The sequence below is a fragment of the Anopheles cruzii genome, chromosome 2 (genome assembly GCF_943734635.1).
Source record: "Anopheles cruzii chromosome 2, idAnoCruzAS_RS32_06, whole genome shotgun sequence".
Classification (NCBI taxonomy): Eukaryota; Metazoa; Arthropoda; class Insecta; order Diptera; family Culicidae; genus Anopheles; species Anopheles cruzii.
Window position 1 is genome coordinate 11,208,618 of NC_069144.1, and position 12,653 is coordinate 11,221,270.

A 12,653-nucleotide genomic window follows, 5' to 3' on the forward strand; every position below is an offset into this window, starting at 1 on the left:
TGAAATCATTTGTCTTGTTTAACGTTCGTCCCGCGCCAAACATGACAGGGCGGCGCAGACCGAGCGTGGCCACCTCAAGCCAAGCACGCATTTTTTGAATGGTTCTGGGAGGCAATTTAAATTCTACAAATAATTAAAATTTACAATCTGCTCCCGAAGTTCCGTGTGACGAACGCCCACAAAGAGAGGCGGACATAGAGAGAGAACGAGAGAGAGAGGGAGAGAGTAGAACAATTGTGTTACGCATTCAGCGCACTCCGGACACTCGACTCGGGTCTAGGGAGGTCTCCTTGCTGACGCCATCCTGTCGCGGGGACTCCCCGGCTCGCCCGCCTGGTGGTCGGTCCCCGGTTCGGTGGCACCCACGACCACCCGCGAATCAGGTCATATGCTTTTCGGTGGGTGAGAAATGGGTGACCGGCTAAAACGACGGGCAAATAAATAAACGCTCGAAAGGGTTCATTTCTCTTATCGCCTCCCGACGGCTCCCATTCGTTCGCTGAGAAATGGGGTCTGACCCCGCCATTTGGCTGCCGTGTTTCTTGGCCGATGTTAAGCCGGAACCCGGAACGGACCGAGGCCGGCGGAAGCACACGCTCCGTGGGGCGGGGCGAGGACAGCAAACATATAAATGTATGATCGTATTTTTAGCATTACACGAAATATTAATAGTACACTCTCGAGGTCGATTCCCGTTTTTCCGCTCCGTTTTCCGAACCGAACGTGAGATCAATGGACCGCATTTGGTGCTGCGGTGATCGTCACCCATCGTCGTCCGTGTGTTTGTGAGGGAAACTCTAAGAACTGGGAAATCATCTCATTTCTTTTCTCCTTTGGCCACGGGTCGTCCATTTATCTCTCCCTCCCTCACACACACACGCGCGCGCATGGATTTCCTTTGTTTTGCTTTCAATAATTTTACGCCGCTCAAGATGCGTTCCGTATGCGGGCGCGCGATCACCCTGGCCGTCGGTTTATTTTTGACGGTCTACCGTTTGACGGTCCGCGCCGGTCGGGCGCCGGGTATCGCTCCGTCGCCTCCCCCAGCATGGTTCACCGGTGGGGTCCATCCGGGGATTTCTTTGAAGCCTTCGGAGCGTAATTCAACTTGAGCCAGGGCGCGCGCGCGCTCGGGGGAAAGTGATTTAAAGCCTCACCAAGGCCACCGACTAGCTAGGGCCTTGGACAGGTTTCTTAAGATATGGCCTCCCGTGTGGAATTCTTCTGCGCTGGGATAATTTGTACCGCGTGTGTGTGCGCGCGCGCGCGGGCGCGTGCGTCAAGTCAACGAACCGTCAACCGAACCCGCGAGGTGCGGCAGGAAGCCCCTCGATCATCTGCGCTGATCACTCTCTAAGACGCCCTGCCCCGCCTGTGGACCACGAAGGTGGACGTTGGCGCGTTGGACGAGATTTATGCAGAACCCGCGGCACGCGGTGAATTTACGAGGAACGAAAGGGTGCCGCTGACGACGCCGCATTAACAATTGAGATTAATTACATTGTTACGGAACCATTGTCTGTTGCCACGGTTTGTGGTCTAGCGGAGTGGGTATGGGATTCGGGCCAATTAATTAGGTTTAGTATTTTGGAACCATTTTGAGTTTATTTTTAAAGATCTGTCATTTGTCCGGTGAAGACCACTGATTAATCTGCGAGATTGAAGCAAGCCTTGAGAAGAAAGATTTCAGCATTTCCAAAACAATCCAAGTGAGCGCAGTAGTCGCGCTCCGTTTATGGGGTCAGGGGGAAAATCGACCCATTTTGTTGGCTTAAACAGTTTCTAAACACCGTAGCGACACACTCGGACCTCAAAATTGTAAAGCCCCGTTTACACGTAGCGATATATCGCAGCAATGCCTTGTATGAAACCAATTGCCACGATATATCGCAGCAAAAAAGGAACAAATTGCTTGTATACGACCAGATTGGCAGATCAAAAAAATTGAATGCGCCGAGCATCAATTTCGGTCCAATCTCCATACATGTGTGCGTGTGCTGACGGTGGATATACATGTGTGCGTGTGTTGATGGCGATTTGGCATGTTGTTTTGAATGTTTTTAAAGCAAAAGTTTAACGTGAGAATAATGGCTTCGCTTTAAAAGCCATTTCCTCGACCACCGTGACCGATTAGTACTCTTGGTACGTTCTTTTTTTTGCCTTTTAACAGAAACGCACAATGCCAAGGCAGACAAATACCAGGGGTGTTCGTTGAGAATGAGACTGTTTTTAACACACCAAAAATGTTTATAAAATTTTAATGCGATTTTCTATTTTATTCAAAGTATGTGCCATTGCTAGCTATACATTTCTCCTATCTCTCTGCTAAATCATGGATTCCCAGACGAAACAATTCTTCGTCTTTTTGAGTAAACTAATTAGTCATCCAATTTCGACTTCCTCGTAGAAAAACGAAGGGCTGCTCAGCCAATACGTGTCCCATCGATGAAAAAGAATGATATTCGGAAAGAATTAAGTCTGGTGAATAACGCGGGGAGGGATAGCAGCTCCCATCCAAGTGATTTGATAGTATCCTGAAACAGTTTTGTTTTTTGGGGACATGGAAGCCTCAGGCCACGGGCGACCAGGCGCCTCCATTTCAGAAAACAGGAACGGCTTTTTGGTCGTTTTCGATCAATGCATGGTTCAAATGGATCATTTGTTGTCAGTAGCGACCGGAATTAACGTTTTCGTCAGGTTTTAGGAGCTTGTGAAACACCACACCTTTCTATCCCATCAAAAAGGCCGTTTTTTGAAGTCCTTGGACGCTTTTTTTTGTAAAGTCAAAATCGCCATTTTGGAATTTTTTAAACCACTTAAAGCACTGCGATCTTCCAAACACAAGTCCCGACAAGCATTTGGTGCGATTCCGAAGCAGATTTCTTCAAGAGGAGCAGAAAAATAATAATCCCCGCAAAACGTCATTTTCAGGCACAAAAGTTGACATACTTTAACCCTTTAAATGATGGGTTGCAAATCGAAATAATTTTTTTTTCCGACCTGAAATCATTTACCTGATGTCAACATAAGGTAATGATGAATGAACCGCTAAACTGGGAAGTCCCAATCGACAGGTACAGCCATCTTTTTAACAGTCTCATTCTCAACGAACACCCCTGGTACAGTGTTTCTTCCATGGCTGTTTCCATGACACTGAGATCTGCGATTGCAAATCGCAACGAATACATCGTGGCGTGTAGACGCTCCACCTTGGCTGCGATATATCGCTACGAATAATGGATACAAGGCATTGCTGCGATATATCGCTACGTGTAAACGGGGCTTAATGGCTGCCACCACCATAGGACTCTAATTCTCGCTTTTCGCAGATGTGTCATCAATTTAACGGCTTGTGTGCTGAACTTTTTGTCACTAGCAGAGCTAGTTTGCCGCTAGCACAAAAAACAGGACAGTCTCAGTCGCGTTACTGCTTTACGATAGGGTTACAGCAACAAGAACCAAAAAACCCCGCGAGACAGAGAACGGTTTGTGGTCCCTTTTTTTTGTGGTGGTAGCCTAGACAGACAACGTTTCCCGCCAAACGTGGTTTGGTCCCATCCCGAGTCCGAGCCCGAGTTTCGCAGTATTATTTCAATTCTAGCGCTTATCGTAAATTTACATCGAATGATTTTATGGCCGCTCACTTTCGGTGGATATTTCCCAGAAACTCTCAACGCTTTCTGTGCCCAATTGCTTAATAGTGACCAATCTCATCGAATGGCTAAGAGAATTCCTCAATAAAAGTCAATTTTTTAACGACACAACATCTTTTTAGTGATGCCCATTCAAGCAATAAACCGCCGGCTCCGCCCTGTAACATTATGATCTTATCCTACATATTTACTGTTTCTGCCGTTCCACTTTTGGAATAGATTTTAGAATTGAATCCATCCAGCCATCAGCGTCTCGCTCCGACTGCTGCAACAAGTGCGGTCGTCTTCAACCATGAGCCCGTTAGAAGCTTTCTGGACCACTCCGGTCGCCATTGCACACTGATTTGATTTATAGTGATTTGAGTTTGACGAGCGGAAAATATTCACACCATAACTCTCTTTCTCGAACTCGAAAGCGAAACAATCCGACCCAAAAGAAGTCTAATAGCACTCCGAGCAGTCGGCGAAAGGGTGAAAAACTTTCAAACAAATCTACATCCCCGTCGACGGCGACGACGACGCAGACGAGTGGAAGTGAAATCGTTTTCCATCACACAGCTCCGATGACAGCCACGGGGCACTACAATGACACCGAGCCGAGGCACACGTCGCCATCGGCACGGGACACTACTTCTTCTTCACCAACTACAACCCGTGTAGGGGTTCTGGCCTGCCGCCCGCGGATACAGGCCGCTGAAATCTGCCTTCTCCGGGGTGGAGCCAACCGTATCCGTGGGGCTGTAAATTTTGTTTATGACTGGCCGCATAAACACAGCCGGAGGCCACCAGCGAACCGAAAAAAGGGTTTTCATGTCCCGATCGTCATCTCCAAGCGGCGGCGGCGGCGGCGGGCATCCAGACCAAAAACCGGGTTGTTTCAACTCGACCACATCCGTGTGCCGTTCGACGTCGTTCGTCGTAAACTCTAGGGCGTAGCAGGTGTGAATTCGGTTTCGGGCCGTTCAACCTAAAATTACGATTAATCTCTCCTCGCCACTTATTAGATTAGAACCGCGAGCCTAGACCGGCCGGGGTCGGCGAATTATAAATTACCTACCGCCACGTGTTCCGCAGGCCAGTATTGCTTAAATAATTGATTCGCCGTCATTCGCCGAACGGAAATAAGACGATTCCGGCGATTCCGGCCGACGGAGGACGACGAAGTGGACATCAAATGCAAGCGCTGGTGCGTCGTGTGTGGGCGTGGGCCAAGTTGCTTTCGTCGGCTCGCCGGCCAGCGCCGTCGCGCGTTATCCTGAGCCACTTCCAGCTGTCGCCAGCACTCCCGGTTGTTGCCGGTTGCCGGTATTTTTTCTCCTTCACACTTTTTGGGAGTCGCCCCGTTGTTGCTGCCGACTGCCGACAGTTATTTATACCAACCCGAACCGGGCCAGCGTTTTCGGAGAGTCTCGAAGAAGAGATAATTAATAGCGTTCTAACTTACATCCCCAACATGCCACGCGGCCACCCGCGGGCGGAACGGACGCTCTGCATTTCTATGCGGCATCTGTGAAACTCCGGCGACGGCGAAAAGGTATCCGGCGGCGGTTGCGTTTGTAGAGCGGAAAAAGGCGTTCGGAAAGACCCTATTTATTAACCAGGTGACACCGAGGGAAACCCCTAATATTGTTTCTGGGAAAGGTTCCCCCTTTCCGGGGACCATTTCTTTTTCGGGCCAACAAAGATTCAATTGAAAACTTTCTCAATCCCGAACCATTTCATCTTACCTGCGCCATCCTAAATTTCGTTTCCGCTTTGATGTCTCTTTGTTGATGGGACCGCGATGGGTCCGCAACTTCAGGTTGCGGATAAACGAAATTATAGTCATTCCGGAGGCACCACCATCATCATCCTGACGCATTCATTTGTATGCTAAATATTTCGTTTTGGAAAGTTAAAATAGAATCGATTCTTCATCGCCCGGGACACAAAAATTTAAAACAAACCCCGATCCCCGGGTTTTGCTATGGGAAAGAAAATGGCCTCAATCTAATGGTTCCCATGTTGCCCACGGCATGGAATGGCGCAGTGGGCAAACACTGCGTGCCTGTGGGGCTTACTTACGGGACAGGGCACACAATCCGCACATTGTTGTCCAACGTCCGAACGCAGTCGAACGAACGCCCGAACTGCACTCGAATAATCTGTTTATCATTCGAAGGATGCACCGCCGCCTTGGGGAGCGCACCCTACAGCGTTACTGTCCGGCCGGACGGATCCGGAGTGCCTTTTCTGGGACGATAAGTTAAGTCCTCAAGAGGCCCATTAGCCCACCACTCGTACCCTTCTCATCGTTCGCTCAAGTGACGTCGGTTGGTCAATAGCTATTGAGCCAAATGGGCCCATTCTTCTAGAAGCGAGGGCCGCGGGGCACCAGGCTGGCCGAGAGCGGAGGCTGTGGACTGCCCTCTTTCTGTCGGTATAAGACGGCTCTGGAACTTGAAGCTGATGTTCAATCGCTACGCTTGCTCTGACCGTGTGCTACACCACATTATGCGGTTCCGAGCACACAACCTGTCAACTACCGGCCCAGGCCAGACCACGGCCAGGCGGCCAGGATGCAATAATTAGTGCTCCACCCTCCGGAGCACTCTCTGCCGCAATTACCTCGTACGTGCCCGCAAAACCACCACACCGGAATGACGGAAATTCGACTTCGCACCGAGGCACGTGACGGTGAGTTCCGCAATCCGTACGACAGACAGACGAACTCGAACGGACGACACCGGTCATTCTGGGCAAGATCTGCGTTAGTGTGGGCCAACCCGACATCGCCACCATATTGTGTAGCTGAACGCTAATTAATTGCCCCCCGGGTCTGTGTGCCTCGGATTAATTAAAAAACAAACAACCAGGCGCCTCCACCAGGCGGCGCGGTCTCATGTGCGCCGCCGATCCCTAACCGATTATCGGTGGTGCTGGCCAAGAAACCGGTTGCGCGAATGGAATTGTTTATTGTTTCACTCGGTGTTTGGTCGTTGTTTCGAAATCGCACCACTATTGTTTAATGCGAAAGCTTGCTTCGCTTGGAAACAACCTTTGGTACCCACGGATTGGCACCGGGATTGGCACAAAACCCACATTAAACGGGACGATTTGTTTGAAAGTTATTGCCGGCGGGCGGGCATTGTTTGGGACCGGGCAAAAAATGAAACGCCGTCCAAACGGTGTACCGTGTTGTTGTGAGATGCGATCTGTCCACATACAAACGACCGACAACAATGTGGAGGAAAAAAACGCGGTCCGGGTCGGGCATCGCCCCGGCCATCTGGAGGAATATCCGCAATGATGGTACTCGGCGGAAGTGCGGCCCCCAAACATGTGCGGAAGAGGATGCCCGCGCGCCCGCGCCGGGGGACAACAGCGTGCGACGAACGACACGAGAAATGACATGTCCAAGATATTCACAACATGCTAATTTATTTTGATAAACATTAGTTACGTACGAGCTGTTGGAGAACAACACGCCACGGCACCACGCCGCCACGTCACCCCGTCCGTGGGCGGAATGGTTCCAAAATGGTTCCCCGAAAACCGGCAACCCGGCTGCGCCCCATAATGGATGTTCAACAGGTGGACCAGGGACCGGCCGGTTTTTACGCTTCTGTTTTTTTTTTGCAGCACCGCGCATTGACACCATTTCAGAGAGACCACTTAAAAAATACGACCAGCAACTTCCCGTACTGCAGTTTGATTTTTTGAGAATGCATAGGCGGCGACGGTGATGTTTTTAAAACTCCATTCGCAACGCTGTGAATCAACTGTCAACGCGCGAGTCAAAGCACTGTTTGAATTTTGACACTTCGAAAGCGAGTTTTTTTTTTGGGAAAAGGGTTGGAAAAGCAGGGGGTTGGAACAGCGACTTCACAAGTATCGCTAACGCCAAACCGTGGCCGCGAACGTTAAATTAAAAATCACAAACTTTATCCGTTGGCGCCAGAGCCACCGACAAGAGTAAGAGTTGAAAAGCTATTAAGAAACTCCGGAGTGCATGAAGCGATCGCCATAAAATCATGTGTGTGTCAAGGGGGGAAAAAATATGGCGAACAACTTTCGTTGTCGTCGCTGTTGTTGCTGCTGCTGCTGGTAGATCATTCGAACCAGATTGCCGCCAGTTGATTGTGAACGGCCCTCGGTGCCCTGGGATTCATTTAACTTGCCAGCATCTGCTGCAGCGCCATCGGAACCGAATGCAAGCCGAAGAATGCACCACGGGAGTGGCAACATTTTTCAACTTACTTTCAAACAACTTCCAATCCCTAGCACGTGTCTCCGAACCCTGCTGCGCTGGCAACGATGTTAATTTTCCAACTGATTTGTTTTGCGTGCTTGTGTCGTTTCGCTTAGGATGCAGCAGTTCGGAACCCATGGGCCGGAAGCGCACGGAGCCGGAAACTGTAGCTTTACGATCGGGACCCGAACTTGCGTCCCGGCGGCGGCACAACTGGGCTACTGCTTGCGTTCATGTGTCGTCGTCCGTGTGCAGCCTTATAGACAGCCTCTCGACACAGCCGATACGGGTAAGTTTTATTAAACCCTCGGTGCACACAGGACCGCAGTCCAGCGAACTGTGTAAAAGTTCTGTGTAACACAAAATTATACATTTTCTCTACGCCTTCCTTTTGCAGGTACTTCCGGGACTCATGCAGGAACTTTTTTCCAACCAACATTCGACACCGGAGAAAATGAGTGGCCCCTGGAAGCTGGAAAACAGTAACGGACGGACTCAACACGGGGCGGGGCTCAACCGGCTTCGTTTGATGCGTCATAAGTATCGCTCCGAATAATCGCACGTGTTTGCGCGCCCTAAACGTGTTGCCTATAAAATGATAAAGGATACGTTTGCCATGGCAACGCGTAACTTTTTTTTTACTCACATACTAACCGCAGCCGTTGAGTGTGTCCGTTCAGAAGGGGTCCTGTTTTTTACCGTAAGAGCGCAGTGCGCCATAAATTCGCAACAGACACAAACAGCTTGTTTCGACGGGTGGAGGGCTGTTTTTGTTGTCTGCATGGTGGTTCGTGGATCACAATGGCTCGCCACCTGGTCTCGGGCCCGAAACAATGAAAACAGTACTAATTTTGATTAAATTGCATTTTCATCGCAAATTACCCATCACACACCGTCGTTAATTTCTCGTCTCGCATGGCAAAAGTGTTCGCACGGTGAAGCTGCCGTGAAACAATGGCTGCGCTGCGTGAATGGCGTTGAGCGGATGAGGCGAAAATGATTTCGATAATATTGTTTTTTGTTTCTATCCAAAACTCTTTGATGAATCCTGCCACTCACCGTGAGCATTTTATTGTTTGCGTATTCATCGGACGCCTGCGGCTAGAGCGCCGCTATTAATTTGTATTCACGGTCCGCTATCCGGAGCCCCCCCCCACACGTATGTGTGTGTCTTCGGTGGCCTCCTGGGCGGCCCACCGGAGCCCGGCCCAGATCATGTGGTATTTGCGTTTAATTAAAAATGGGCTTAAAAGCATTTGGCGAAATTGAGTTTCGAGGCTTCGAGTGGCCGGCGGCCGACAACGTATGCGCTCGTCGTTTGCTCGGTGTGCCCCAAAGTGCGGTTGCACTTGCGACGTGCAACCTTCTCGTTAAAAAGTGACACTAAAAGGGTAGCGAATATAAAAGCCCGGCCACTAATTGAAGCCATCACGTTTTTCGCTCGTTCGGACCGCGCCGCAAAAATGTAATAAACGCTTCGGCGGACTCCCGGACCCGGACGGTGCCACGTGTTCCGGCTAAGCTGCGTCTGCATCAAAGGGCTCATATCCGTCCGTCCGTCGTTCGCCCCGCCGGGGGAACAGACGGGCATGGTGTAATTAAATCTACCGTGACACGGCCAATAGATAGGCCACGAAGCCGTGTGGCCACATAGTAAATGCATCCGATGGCAAAGGTCATCGGATGGAGGATCGATGCGCAGCGCAGAAAAGGGGGAACCCTAGCGAGAGGAGGACGCCCGGTACCCGGTAGTAGTCAATCGAACGTGCAGTTGACACTTCAGCAACTCCATTCATCAAAAGCTAGAACGTCACACATCCACCGTGCGTGGAACCACCACCCAGCAGCAGTCGGGTTAGTTAGCGCTTCCGACAGGTGTCGGATCGTACGGTAATGCCCCACCACAACGGGATGCTGTAACAGCATCGCTGCAGCACAGGCAGCAACGGCAGCGCCCATTTCTGTCGGTTCTAATTCTGTTGGTGCTTCAATTAATCCGTTACACATGAGCTCTCCATGAGCGGCGACGAACCGCGCGGCTCTAGAGCGGTCGATGCGAGAAAACCGATGCAAATCCCATGGCCACCCGGCACCCGTCGGGGAGGGAATACCACGCGTTGCAGAGGGATAACTACTACTTTCATTCATAAAAAAAAGAAACCGGTTTAACGGAGCACCGGAGCCCCCGAGAAGTGCTCATTCATTAGCGAGCAAGTAAGAGGCACCGGCACCGATCAAGAAGCTCAAGAGGCGGTGGAAAATGATGATGATTTCCTCTGGGCGCGACCCCGGGCTGCACCACGAGCCCGAGCACACATAGCAGCAGTGTCCCGCAGTGTGTGTCCCGTGCGTTTGCGTAACACCGAGCGGGACAAGTGACACGAATGCGCTTATAAATACGCACCACGGGGTTGGATTTAAATTCCACGGCTCCTCCGGTAGTAACCGGCGGCCGGCCGAGCGAGCAAGCGACGGACGACGGGAGACCGCCACCGCCTGCTACGATGAAAATAATTTTCCCCACCGCTTCGTGACACGGGCAGCTGCTGCTGGCTGCTCCTGACTACCCCCTACCCGGTGGTGCCCCGAACGCCAGCGAACGTGGAAACATTCACCAGCATTCTCACCCGGGCCACCCGGGCCGCCATCACGCGCACACACGGCCGCGGCCCGGCCGCCGACTGGTGCGGCCGGATGTATGGATTTATAATTAGATGCCATAATTTTAATAACACAGTCACAAGAAGCCTGCTGCGTGTGTATGGCGGCCCCACCCGCGGCCAGAAATCAGGAAGTGCCACAACACGCTGTCGGACCCGAGGGAGCAGCCGCGGAGCTCTAGCCGGAAGAATTCGAGTTGCGGCTAGTTTTCCGTGGAAATCCGCGCCCCAGGATGTTGCGAGTGTTGTCGGTTCGTTAAATTTGGGGTGCATCGGTCCGCTCGCCGGGTCCCTTTCACGCGCAGCGCTGGGCTCTACATTGTTGCAGTGGTCGATCGTCGAGTTACATACTTACGTTGGCATATGATCTGGAATCCGGAATCCCGGTTTCCGATGATTTACTTATTTTCGAAAATCTGCAAACCAGATGTGTTGGCGGATTCGCCACGCGTGGCCAACATTCTTTTCGCGGCACGTAATCAGAAGTGTATGAAAAATGATCCTCCAGAGTTTACCAAATCATGCTCCCCGTTCCGTGATTCCGTCACGGTCACGGTGTATCGTTTTGTAACAGGCACAGGCGCACATTCGCACATTTTTGCGTTTCGCCGCCCGAACCAGCAGCATTCCAAAATCACACACTCATTCTGGGTGGGGCGCAAATCTCTGACAAATAAATCATCGCCTCAAGAAACAGCCGAAGATCCGATCATCGAACGCAAAAAAATATGCTTTCATCCACCCCGTAAGGACTGGCCAATTTCGGGAGAATTGTTCTGCTACGATGGCATTCCTGTGCCATGCGGGTTGATAAATTAAACTACAGTCACTTTGAAACATCGAGCCGGAACAACCGCCACCAGAGACTCTGGACATTTTTACCAATTTTCATTCCGAGCCTAACGATTTCCAGGTTCGCGCTGATCGACGGATGTTTTTATTGGCTGATTTTACGGGCCTTTGTGTGCGCTGCTAGAATATTAAGCAGCGGAACGGCACGCTAGTATGGAATCTATGCATAAAACATGATTAACGGGGCGTTGAAATGATACAAAGCCAAAGTCCTCGCGGCAACGCGCGGAATGATAGATTGACTAAAGCGGGGACTGCTTTTCGTACACGCATTTCCCAAGCAACGAATTTCGGCCGCACACAGTAAGACAAGCCAGTCGGGCATTCGCTGGATGTAAAAAATAAAATAGCTTCCGCTTCAGGAAAATGGTCGAATTGAAGACCCGGTCGATTTCGTTGCTCCGAAAGGTTGATTGCTCCACAGCACAGCTGGAAGAAAAGATACGTATGAGAAACAGTGCACTTCGATAGGAAGCGTTGACCCGCGAAACGCAGCGTCATAAGTGGCGCTGGTATCGTAAAATACTTCTGGAAATTGCATGCCAAATCCATCAAACTGGACCATAACCATCACCAGACGGCTCTTCCGTTGTCGGCTGCTGGCCCTGATGAACTGCGCGCGGCAAAAAGCACGTCCGATTTGAATCGGTGCACATTTCTATGGCAGGTTTGTGCTTAGCTTGCTTGACGAGAATGTTATACTTGACAGCCCTGAAGTAGATGGAGATTGATCGAAACCAAACGTGGAGACCAGCCACAAGGAAGTGCATGGAATTCCCGTACACGTACCACCGCGGATTTTAACAATCTGGACACCGGGACCCGTACGTGCCGGAACGGGCCCCGTGCGCACCTTCAGTCGCCAAAGCCAATTAGGTAACATGATAGCCGACGCATTGCATCACGTCTTCTCGCGAAAGGTGTCGATACAAATGGTGTTCCGTGAACCCTATGGCCCACTTTGTACAACTCTCGATCGAAGCCGGAATCGACATGAGAACAGGAATGTTCTCCCGAGCGTTGAGCACGAACCGAACAAACATCGTTTGGCCCGCGTGTGCCTAAATTTAAAACATAATGTAAACACACTTTTTTAGGGCAATCCATAAAACGCGGCGTAACGGAACAACCGGCAATGGGCGATGAGTTTGCTTACCTGGGACTAAGCAGAACACGCAGTGGCGATGGCTGAAAGATTGAACCCGACGATAGATATCGGGGGCTCGGTCTCTCTCTCTCTCGCCACTGTGTTCTGCG